This window comes from Triturus cristatus, chromosome 9 (assembly GCF_964204655.1).
Source record: "Triturus cristatus chromosome 9, aTriCri1.1, whole genome shotgun sequence".
Taxonomy (NCBI): Eukaryota; Metazoa; Chordata; class Amphibia; order Caudata; family Salamandridae; genus Triturus; species Triturus cristatus.
The window spans coordinates 568,400,657-568,412,704 of record NC_140592.1 but is presented as its reverse complement, the minus strand read 5'-3'; positions in this window follow the sequence as shown (position 1 = coordinate 568,412,704).

Below are 12,048 nucleotides of genomic sequence, written 5' to 3'. Positions count from 1 at the left end.
ATAGAGGGGAAAGGAGTGAGGAGACACCTGGTGCTCTTTCACTGGGGAAGGTGTATGAGTGAAGGGAGGGGGGTTATTGGGTTGGTGGTAGAGCTGTGGGATTTTAGCCTGTTTACTCACCACTGCCCTTCGCCCGCCGCCCAGTCCACCCCTCAATCCGTGCACGCACCTGGGAGAGCCACACTCCTCCTGGAGTGTGGCTGGATGATGCGTGAATACGTTGGTCTCCTGGTTCTTCTGCCGTTCCGGTGGTTCCTCGTTCAGCAGTCAACACTGGAATCGGGCGCCTTCTTCCTTTCCCAACTTCTCTTCCCGGGCTCTGCTCACGGTATCCTCCTCCTTTCTCGACGTCTCCCACTGGGTTCGGTACTCGGCGTCTTCCCGGTTCAACCGTCTCTCCCCGTCCGTCGTCACCTCCCGAGCTCCGTCCTCAATTGGATTAGGGCTAATGACGCCAGGCGGCGTGGTTTGTGGAACCTTACTCCCATTTAAAGTAGCCGCTCCTTTCTCTGGATGAGTCTCGAACCTGTGGAATGAACCAATCAGGGGAATCCTCCGTCTGTGAATGAAAAGGGAGAGGATTGTGGTTTCTATTAAAATGCCGCCCTTCATGTTTTATCTCAGTATGCTCAACGGTAAGGGGAACTTCGTGACAGTGTGGTTGTGTGGTTGTGGGTGCAGTTGTGAGTGTGGGTGCGGTTGTGGGTGTGTGTGGATGTGTGGTTGGGTGTGGTTGTGTGTGTGTGGTTGTGGGTGTGGTGTGTGTGTGGTTGTGTGTGGTTGTGTGTGGGTGGTTGTGTGTGGGTGGTTGGGTGTGGTTGTGGTTGTGTGTGTCTATGGTTGTGGGTGTGGTTGGTTGTGAGTGTGGTTGTGTGTGTGATTGGGGTTGTGTGTGGTGTGTGGTTGAGTGGGTGTGGTTGTGTGTGAGTGTGGTTGTGTGTGTGTGGTTGTGTGTGTGTAGTTGTGTGTGTGGTTGTGTGTGTGGTTGTGCGTGTGGTTGTGTGTGTGGTTGTGCGTGTGGTTGTGCGTGTGGTTGTGTGTGGTTGTGTGTGGTTGTGCGTGTGGTTGTGTTTGTGTGTGTGACAGTAATACTTAAAAGCATCTCAAAATAAAGGAACACAAACATCGAGTTTGTGGAAAGAGAAAGCACGTTGTAAGTCAAACAGGTGCAGCAAAGCATTGACACAACAACAAAACAAGATCACTTAGCGAAGACTGAGTGCTGATAATGGATACACACAGCCCATCATTTTAAGAGTTCGATTGCAGCCAATGTGCACTCAAACCTGCCCCCTCCTTTTGAGTTGCACCCCATATTTCATGAGTTGTAACTGCTGCACCCACCATAGCGCTTTGAGATCTAAAGCGCTATATAGGTCTAATCGATTAACCAGTCCCCAACATGCTGTGCTTTTAAAGAGAATGTGCCAAAAGTTTCCAGCTTCCTCATCATGTCCTCATGAAAGCACCAACGAAAGGACTCCCTGAATGGTGCAACAGACATGAAGCAGTCGCTGCGATCAGAAATAAACACTGTGAACGTTGTCTAGTTTCACAGTAACATTTCCATAATGTTCTTTAAATCACAAAACAGTAATACTAAAAGCATCTCAAAATAAAGGAACACAAACTTCGAGTTTGTGGAAAGAGAAAGCACATTGTAAGTCAAACGGGCGCAGCAAAGCATTAACACAACATGTTCTTTGATGTTCTTTGAACGAGAACATCAAAGGGGCGCCGTGAAAGTGATCGCGGGCGCTTAATGAGCATGATGAGGTTTGCCATATGGTGCCTCTGCTCCTAAGTGCGCGCCCGCACACATGCACTGTAGCTCTAGGCTGGCGATGGTAGCACTTTTTTGAGCCCTCACAAAAAGTCTCGCCAGACCAGCGCATGAGCTGGCTCAGGCGAGACCTAAAAAGGACTCCTTTGCCTAAGGCAGGTCTTTCCTGCTAATGGTGTCAGGGGTGCAAAAAATGTCAGGCTTACCTAGTTTCCTAAATCCTTTCGATATATAGTTAAACAAGGGTATGTGGTGAGCACCATCTCGGCCAAGCCAGTCCCTTAGTATCTCTTTGGTAAGGGTAGTCCCGTCGCTCAACCACGCTCTAAGCCAATAAAATAAAGGACGGAACGACAACAAGTCTGTCAAATAGGGTACACCCAGTTCGTTATGAACAATATAAGTAGCAGTACCCTGTGGGACACATAACAGTCATCTCAGGAACCTATTTTCCACTATTTGAAGCTCCTCATGGGCAGCATAATCCCAGATCTCGCAACCGTACACTACCTGAGATACACACCTAGATCTATAAATCTGCAAAAGGGTGCCTATAGGTTTTTTGCCCAGATGGGAAACAAAATTAAAAATGGCTGCGTTAGCGCATAGGAGACCCCCTGTTTACTTTTTTTTTTATAGGGCTCCAATTTAACTTGGCATCTAACATGACTCCTAAGTAGGAAAATACACTAATCTTGGGGACAGGGAATGTCTCTACCTTAAATTTGAATGATTTGGTTGACCTATGACCACACTGCATCATGTAAGACTTGGAATCATTTACTAGCAGGCCCCGGTCTTCCGTAAAGGTCACGAAGGAGTTAAGTAATGTTTTCAACCCCCCTCGCAGTCCTGGCCATAAGAACCACGTTATCCACATACAGTAATACCGGCAGGCTACGCCGGCCCACCTGGGGAACATCTGCATGTGTGGCTGTCAAATCCTTCTCTAAATTATTAATATATAAATTAAATAAAAAGGGGGCCAATATACATTCCTGTTGTACCCCTCTCTGGATTGGGAACTGCCTGGTCAATTTGCCATCGTTAGTAAAGCGAACCCCTGCTTTGGAGTCCCTGTGGAGGTCCTGTAAGAAAAGGACAATGTTATTGTCTACTCCCATACACAGAAGGGTCTCCCATAGTTCGCTGCTATTCACCCGGTGAAAAGCTGACAATGGTCCATGAAGGCCAAGTACATCATGCCTGAACATGCAACTGTGTATTTGTTTAAAATCATATACAGATTAAGGCATTGGTCCACTGTTGACCTCCCAGGGCGAAAGCCATATTGAAATTCTGCTAATATGTTGTTTTCATCTGCCCATGTAGTTAACCTGTTCAATAAAATGCGGTCTGCGTCCTTTACCATTGAATCTAACAGTCATATGGACCTATAACAAAAAGTACTATCCCTGTTGCCTTTCCTGAAAATTGGTGCAATGGTGGCTATGGCCCAAGAGTTGGGTGGGGCTTCTCGAATAGCTGCGTTGATAGTAGAGTTTAGGACTGGCACCCACAACTGAGGGTTAGAGGTCTGGGAATGCCTTCAGGTCCAGGGGCCTTGATCTGGACACTCCCTCAAAACCTCAGTTTGGTCCAAGCCTCGTCGCTCAGTTCGGCCTTACGCCTTGCTAGTTCTACCTTGTCTTGACCTCGAAAGGCATTCACTAGAGCTAGGTCCTTGGGTTAAGTACCTAATGCTCCCCTCAATGCCCTTGCTGCTCTGGAACAATTGTGGTCAAACCCTCTTGGGACTCGCTCCTTCTGTTACCTAGATGGCGCCTTTAGGAGATCCCCAATAGCAGAAGAAATAGATGCAAATGCATCAAGGATGATCCGTGGCGAATCCTGCCCTTTGGCACAAGTATTGAATTCCCCATTACACCTAGCTCACAAGGGACTCATAGAAAGGTTTTGGAGTGATCTGGGCCCACCTCAGCCTTCTGCCCTGGTCTGTAGCCTTCAGGGACCCCATTGCTCTCTTCATCCTGGGTTTCCCTGACTGGAACCAACTAACTGTAGCACATAAGGGATTATGGTCGCTATAAATACTCTCCTCAATTGAAAACTCCATCAAAACGGGGAGGAAGGGATTAGACACATAAATAAAATCAATATAAGATGCACACCTCCTCCCTGTGAAAGTGGGAACAAGAGTCCTCCCACTACGATGCACCCTGCACATTGCCATGATCAGGTCAAATTCTTACACCAGAGTGTTAAATGATTTTCCGTGATTGGTATGCACTACATGCATTCCCGCCAACGTGGACATCTTGTATTGGGAGAGTTTAACACAGATGAGTTCCCGCATAAGTGAAGATTGAAGTCCGCAGCCTTCATAAGGAATCCGTTGTGATTAAACTTTGATGTCATGCTGTTTAAAAGCAAACCTAGCCTAGAGATAATACAGACGTCTAGGGCAGCAGTAATGGCATTATAAAAGTTCAATAACAGCAGATTGTCGGACCCCATTGAAAATAACAAAGTCTGCAAACAGGGATTGTCTGTTGGCAACACCTTCATATGGCAATGAACGGCCAGGGAAACAAAGATAATCAGACCACCCTTATGTCTCCCCGCCCTTGATGAAATGGCAGGCACAAAAATGTCTTGTAGCCCTCGAGAAAGGTACTGTTGGTGTTAACTCATGTCTCCTGGAGACATATTACATCAAAACCTTTTATGAAGGCACACCAAGTTGGGTCACTAAGTTTGCTTGTTATCCCTGCAATGTTCCATGTCACAAGTTTACAAGCCTTTCCTTCTCTACTACCAATAGGACCTGGCAAATGTGCAGTGTTGAACGATGATGATGACTGTACCAAATCATTCTCAGTAAGTCAGTCACAAGAGTCCAGGGTATCCAGGAGAGCAAATCGGTTGAAGAGGGGGGTGTCATGAATCATCGGCTGTCTAAAAGGCTGTCTGCGCAGAAGAAGAGCCGGGTGAATTCAGTCGTTCCCATCCCCAAGTGGTCTTACTCTACTCAGAGAACTACAGAAATGTCCCAAGGAGAGGGCTACTATGAATGAAGCAATGCCACAAGAATTGTTCTGTGTGACTGCGTGCAAGACCCTGTCTACCTGGTGAGGCCTGTTAAAGTTGATTACAACACAGTCTCCTACCATATATTTACTGGACCTTCCAATCCACGAGACTCTTCGCACCATGTTGATAAATACCTCCATCCTTAGGCCCAAGGTTGTGTTACAAGCCAGCCAATGTAGGACATTATTTTTTAGTTAGTCAGAGGCTTCAGTGCCACCATGGGGTAGTACCAGAACATTTCCAAGGACCACTACATATGGGGTTGACTCCGGGGGTAGGTCTAGAACTGGTAACCTCTGCATCTGACTTGTATCTGTATGCACTGCTGCCCGGGTCTCCTGACAAGCCCCCTCCCCACTCAACGATTCTACCAGGGGTTTTCCGTTTCCACTATTACAGCCATGGTGTCAACCTTCAAGGGATTAGAGTCCATCAGCGCAGGTAGGGAAAGAGTCAAGGCCCACGGGGATGATAGAGACCCCTGCCCATTGGTCCCAATTGGACCCGTGATGATGTACACTGGCACTATCTGGTCGAGGGCCAGACACTCCCCCAGCCTAATCAGTGTTTCTCAAGTCTCTGCAGGCATGTTCTGCCTTGACTTTCGGAGCTCTGACTCAATGGCGGCTAGGTGTTGCAAATGGGGTCTAGTTTAAGATCCATGCTTGCGAGTAATGACTCCAGCCAGCCTTCCATCATTACCACCAGCTCTCCCTTTGTTTAAATTGGCGTGTTATTTACCCATTGCACCGACCCCTCTGCCCTGGGGCGTTTTGCTTTACTCGCGGACAAGGGGCCTTTCCATTTGACTCCCTTACCTATCCCAGTTCCAGGCCCTCTCCCCACCCCTGTGCTCCTTGTCATGGGGGGCAGGCTTCACACCCTTGTCACAGATGCCCTGAGTGACCGGGCAGGATGATGAGTCCAGCCCTATGGTTGAGGCTGCCTCTCCGCCCGGGCCAGATCCTACATCCACCCCTGATCCGATGGTGCTTGAACAAGGAAAGAAAGAGCCTGGATCTAATTCAACAAGCGCTGCAGGGCCTTCAGGCTGGTCTGTACTGACCCTTACAGTATTAAGTAGCTGGGTTGTGGACAAGAGACTGAAGAACATGACAGCCGGCGGGTGACAAGCTTGATCACCTTGTCAATGAACCCCACTGCTCTTACGAGGAATGCATCCATTGTAGTACCTTGCTGTGCCGATGTGCCTACTGCCATCCTATTACGTTTTCCCATTGTCACCAGGTGGAGGGGGGATAGCAACAAGCAACAAGAATTAAGACCAGGGATTGTGCAGGTTAGGTCAATGGCTCCCTGTAAAATATCGCAGTGTCATGCACTACCATACAGATCCCGCCCCCTCCTGTCTTAGGCCAAGCCGGCAATGTTCCTCCTCCTACCTGCTCAGGTGACGGGGATGAGGTTCATGGGGCTGTTGTGCAAGGAGCTTGTCAGCCACACTCTAGCAAAGGATACTGCACGGCGGCACTCCCAACACACTGGATCCGGCTTCAGTCCACAGCTCTACAGGCCAAGCTCTGGGCTTTGACGGGCGCAGGTGGGCCCGCTCTTGGCTCGGTCTTTGCCCGGGCATGTGCCTGAGCACATCCTGTGCTGCAGGAGCCTGTGACTGTCTTTGCTGGCTCCTCCTGGTGCGAGTGTTGCCAGGCGTGTGGTCCTGCCCCACTGCTGGCTACAATTCGAATTTCCCGCACTGCGGGAGCCCTCAACCGTATTTGCTGACACCTCCTGGCACAAGTGTTGCCGGGGCGTGTGGTCCTGCCTCGCTGCTGGCTACAATTCAAGTAACAATTCTATTTGCCACAGGTTGTTACAAATTAATGTTTTTTTTTATTTTTTAAAAGAGGGTTCACATTAGCGTCTCACTGCCTGGTGCACTCAATATATTTTCCTTGTTTTGGTTGTTCACTATTAACATTCAATGCACATGTCATCCAGTAAACTTTATGCATAATAATCACCAATATTCCCTTTAGTATCTCACTGGGTGTAAAGGAAAACAGTCTTATACACGACATGAACCAAACCTCATTAACTTTCCTGGATTACTTCTAGTTATGGGCTGTCGACTGCGCCTATAACAACGATCCTTCTTGATCAAAGTGTGCTCTTTCACGAAGACCAGTAAGTTAGCATACTTACCCTTATTGTTTGTGTAATGTCCTACATTTTAGGGTTCCTACACATACGGTCCTGATGAAGGCCAACGACCTGTATGGCAGTACCCTGGTCGAAACATGTCGACCTGACCATGAGGTGCTGTGGACCAGTAACTAATCCACATGACATCGACCTATATTTAGCCTTATCCCTATCCTTATTCCCTTTTTCACAATAAAGATCGTCCACAGGATAGGAGTTAATTTTTAAAATGCACTTTTCAGATTCTGTCACTGTCATCATTTAGACTTTCTCCCTCCGGACGGAGGATGCCAATCACTTGATGAATAGGACACTCAAGTGAAAGACTCAATGATGATAATATGCACCAACCCACACCAAGCCCCCAATTGTGAGAGCAGGACTCTGGCACAGAGACAAATGTGATTCATTTCCCCCCATTCTGATTAACAGTTATTGACAGTCGGAAGCTGAATGAACCTCTGCTTCTACTTCCCTCTTCTTTGATTGGAACAAAAGAGTCTGTGGCCTGGGTTCCAGGGCCCAACATTTCAGAGACTTTCATCTTAGTGTGACTTCTGTATAAAAGGGGTGTTTAACATCACTTTCTGACCCCTGCTGCACACCCCTATGAATGACTGCTAGTCTGTGACCATTGATGTCAGAATGTTGATTTGTGTGCATGGTTGGCTATATGTTTGGTGCACTTTGTGAAAATGGATGTCTCCAAGTATGTTGATCTGTGTGCATTTTTTTTTATCTGCACCCATGTGGTGTGTGCCTCTGTATACGTGTATTACACAACAGCCAAAGCTGTAGATTTGTTAATGCGTGTTCTGTTTAGATTCCCCTCTCCAAATGAATCACAGTGTTTTACATGTTCTGCGAAATGGGCATTCTGTAGTGTTTAAAAATACTTCCGACGGAATTTTCATTTTCCTTTCATGCAGAGTATTATGCCCTCTGCCTTGCAACGCACAGGATGGCATTGTGCGCTCATGTTCACCTTGCTTGCTGTAAGCCACTATCAAGTATAGCCCTACTTGGTTGATTTTCAGCTGGCGTATAGTTTTGACCTAAAGGCACCGATCACACACTTTCACAATAAGCTCCATCTTCCAGTGGTCTACCTATGACCCCGGCGTGTCCAAAGCCCTTGTAATATCAGTGTGTTGTGTTACTTGCTATCAGGGCTGGACTGGAAACCAAAATCAGCCCTGGCTAAAATGTTTAATTCTTAGCTGCCCATCTTGCTGAAAGCAGTATCATAGCTGCAGTCCAACGGGGATAAGCCAGAATAGCAAAATTGGTAGTCCGTTGTGTATTTTCAACACATATGAACACATTTATTTATCACATACATCTTTAATTCATATTTTAATATATAGAAAATTACTGCAGTCAAGCTAAAATCTTCTTACAACCCCAAATGCCTTGCACCTCTCGGAAGCCGGGTCAGTGGTCGCTTTTCTCAACCAATTACTTTCAGGACTAATCACCAAATTCCATTTGATTTACTTTGAAAGTTGTTATTTTTGTGATAATTTATTAAATCACTGGTAATGTCCCACTGTGTAACACCATCTTGTTTCCTAGAACTAATTTTTTTTGCTTATTAGGTCTCGCCTGAGCCAGCGTATGCGCTCCTCTGCGAGACATTTAGTAAGCGGGTTTTTAAAGTGCTGTCAAAGGCTTTAGCCGGCCACCAGTTTGCGGTTACACGAACAAACGTGCGCACCACGCAGCCGCCATCTGCCTTTCCGTCACTTTTTCCTGCTGCCGCGTGTGCGTCAGCCTGCTTTCATTTTTGCCGGCATGCGCGCATCACTTTCGTTTCACATAATTCCCCAGCACGTGATGTCGCGATGAGGTCACCGTCTGCGGAGGCACCACATGCTTCATGTTTGCGCTGGTGTCTGCCCCGGTTGAATGTGTCTCGGGGTCATTGCAGGACGTGAGAGACGGGAGTGCAGCGCCGTCCTGAGCTCGGTCGTGCTTGCAGGTAACCCCAAACTGCAGAAGAAGAGAACAGGGGCACGCGGGGAAGTTGGACGAGACCCCAGCTTCTCCTTTAGTGGCACAGCCCATGGTAGTAACGACGCCCAAGATTTTTTCCAGGGTATAATGTCTCGGTGGGTTAATAAAACCCATGCCCTTCCCACCGAGCTCTATGGTTACAGGTTCATGTCCCGCCTTTCACTACGCGAGGACTAGAAAATGAGGGTCGTTGTACTGCGTAGCAATACACCTGCACTATAGACTAGTGCCAAAAGACCGACTGCTGTAAAAAATGTTTTATAAATGCTCTTATGTTAACGAAGACAACGTTCCGTGACCACCCCGATCCTAAGGGCTCAATGACACCGCAGTGGGAAAGCTGTCACCAGGCTTTAACGGCGCCAGGAGGCTGTGTAACAAACATAGCAATAAAGAGTACCTCCTGTTCACTGTGAGGCTTCGGGGTGGGCTTCCAGTGGTATCTCACACAGGAATAACCTTGAAGAGCTGCTGTCACAAGAACCCGTAAGTTGGTAATCAGCAGCCAGGTATAAAGAGCAGATGCCATAATGAAGCTTCCATGCGTTCAGGCTACATATTCAGTTCATCCATGAGAAGTTATTCCCCACCGTATTGGGCACTAAACTCTCACTTGCTTTCCAAATCCGACCTCAAGATGTTTGTGTGCGTACGAGGCGTAGATTGGCTACTTTGTAATACTTCTGTCAGAAAAGGCGCCAAGCCTCGCAATAATGTCAAGTTTTTGTTAACTGGGTTGAAGCACGCGTGGCCCTTGTGCATGACGCCCCGCGCTTCTCGTGTAGGACTTCCTCCCACCATGCATGAAGCACACCTTTCTATGAGAGCAGCACACTGAGCTGTGCCATCATGTGCACGGTGACTTTCAAATCAAAGCACATCCCTAGCCCTCGCGCCCACTCCCAGTTCATCCCATATGTCACACTCCATCCATGCAACTTCCAACCATTTGTGCAAGGTCCTGCTCACTTTAATTCTTACTAGGGAACAGGACTCGGAGGCCGCATCAGTGGCGTTAGTTGTGACCTATACACAACACAAGCTATGACAGTTGCTGTTCTCTGATGTCTTCTTAAGTAGCAAATGTTTATCTAAGACTACGTCTTGTTACAAAACTGCACCGCATTCACATAGACTGAGCATACATGTGTCCACCATAAAATGAAATGATAATTATTCAGGGGAGGGGTTAGGTGGAGGATGAATTAAGCATGTCATCTTTCAGCCGTAGTATTACTTTCTGTTGTGTTCTGTTACATAGCACAGTTATGCGCTCATATGATTCCAAAACGCTTTCAGAACGCGGGCCCCTTTTCTGGGATTCTCGTTTTCCTGAGTCAAGAAGTCTATGATCATTGTATTTAGTTATATGTCATGAAGTACAGAGCTGGATTATGTTAGTGGCCAGGAAGGTTAGATTATATTATGTATTAGGTATGCTTTCTAAGAACAAAAAAAAAAAGGTTTAGACAAAACGAATGCCCATGCAACTTTCATACAAAACAATATACATAAAGTTGTTACATAACAACTTTTAAAAGATTACCATATGCTAAAAAAACACTATTCTGAAACTTCATAAATACATTTATTGCGCTTTTACCTAATTTAACCTTAAGGGCTCATACTTAAGACAGATAATAGATTGAACAGTAACCATAGTATAATTATAACAATGGCCATAAGGAACTAAATCTAGATGTATAAGATAGGAATTAAATGTAGGGGATGGAGGGCCGCTGTACTGCCTCTGTGTAGAACGTTGTGTGTACGGATGGTGCAGATGGCCTTTGTTCTCTTTTGCTTGAGTGTATGATTGTCCATTGCTGATATTTGCGTGGTGGTTCTTTGGAAGCATGTTGCTTATTATATGTCTTTGATGCAAAGTGGTGTGCATGTGGTAAAATCAGATTAACTTCAGTATGATTGATATGATTGGTGGGAGGGTTTGAATGTACTGTAGAGGTGACTCCACTAAGTCAACGATATGGTTCGGAACCATGTTCTGCACAATATAGTATCAAGGACGATCTCTATTGTGCTCTGTTGGTGCACAGATAAGTCTGACTTAGACTATAAATGGATGGGTGCAGAGCACTGCTGTGGTATTCTGTTGTGAAGCCTTGACATCTCTGCAAGTGTGATGGTAGAACTTCCAGCAAGGCCGTCTCCGTCTTTCAAGTGTGCTTTAGTGATCATGAATAGTGAATATGACTGGAGGGATGCCGTGAATACAGCTGTACCAGCAAAGCTGCCCAGAAGGAGTGATGCACTCACCAACACACCTGTGGACAGCAAACATCAAAAGAGTACAGAAATGCTATTCTTTGCAGTTGGCCTATTAAATACTCCGTTACTTTTGGTGATCATAACCTTTGCAAATTGATTAAGCATATATGAATGACACATGTCAGCGCAACAACCCATTCAATAAAGTGCTTGTTGCTGAGCTCAGTGTGAAATATGTCAGATTACAAAGGCTTCACTCAGCCTTCTTACTTTCTGCTTGATATGCCGACTGGCATGTAGGGCAGCAACGAATGACCCCCACTTACCATTTGCTTTGGGCAAGTGTCTGTACGGTTCCCCAGTTGCCAATAGGTCTGGCCTTTGGGACCTTATAAGTGATTAACCATGCAACAGTTGATGTTGTTGCACCAAGGATATTGTGCTGCATAAGGTCCCAAAAGCTAGACCTATTGGCTATGCCAATGCTTGTTGTCTGAGAAGGCTTAGCAGGTTAGCTTGCCAAGAACGTTTAGACCCAATTCCTTATTGTGAAGCCCCGTTTGTCCAGATGGTCATAAATATCCTCTCCTCGTCGCCGAAGACAGGCGTTATAACCACTGTTATATCGTTGTCAAATGCTGACCCACACTTAAATTGGTACTTCGTCTACCTGCCTATAGGTTTGGCCTTGGAAAGCTTTTGTGATTACTTTTTCGATAAAAATCTTTTTTTAAATAAATTAACATCGCATTTAATTTTAATGTAATGCTAAGAATAGTTACAAGAATTATTTTTTTTCG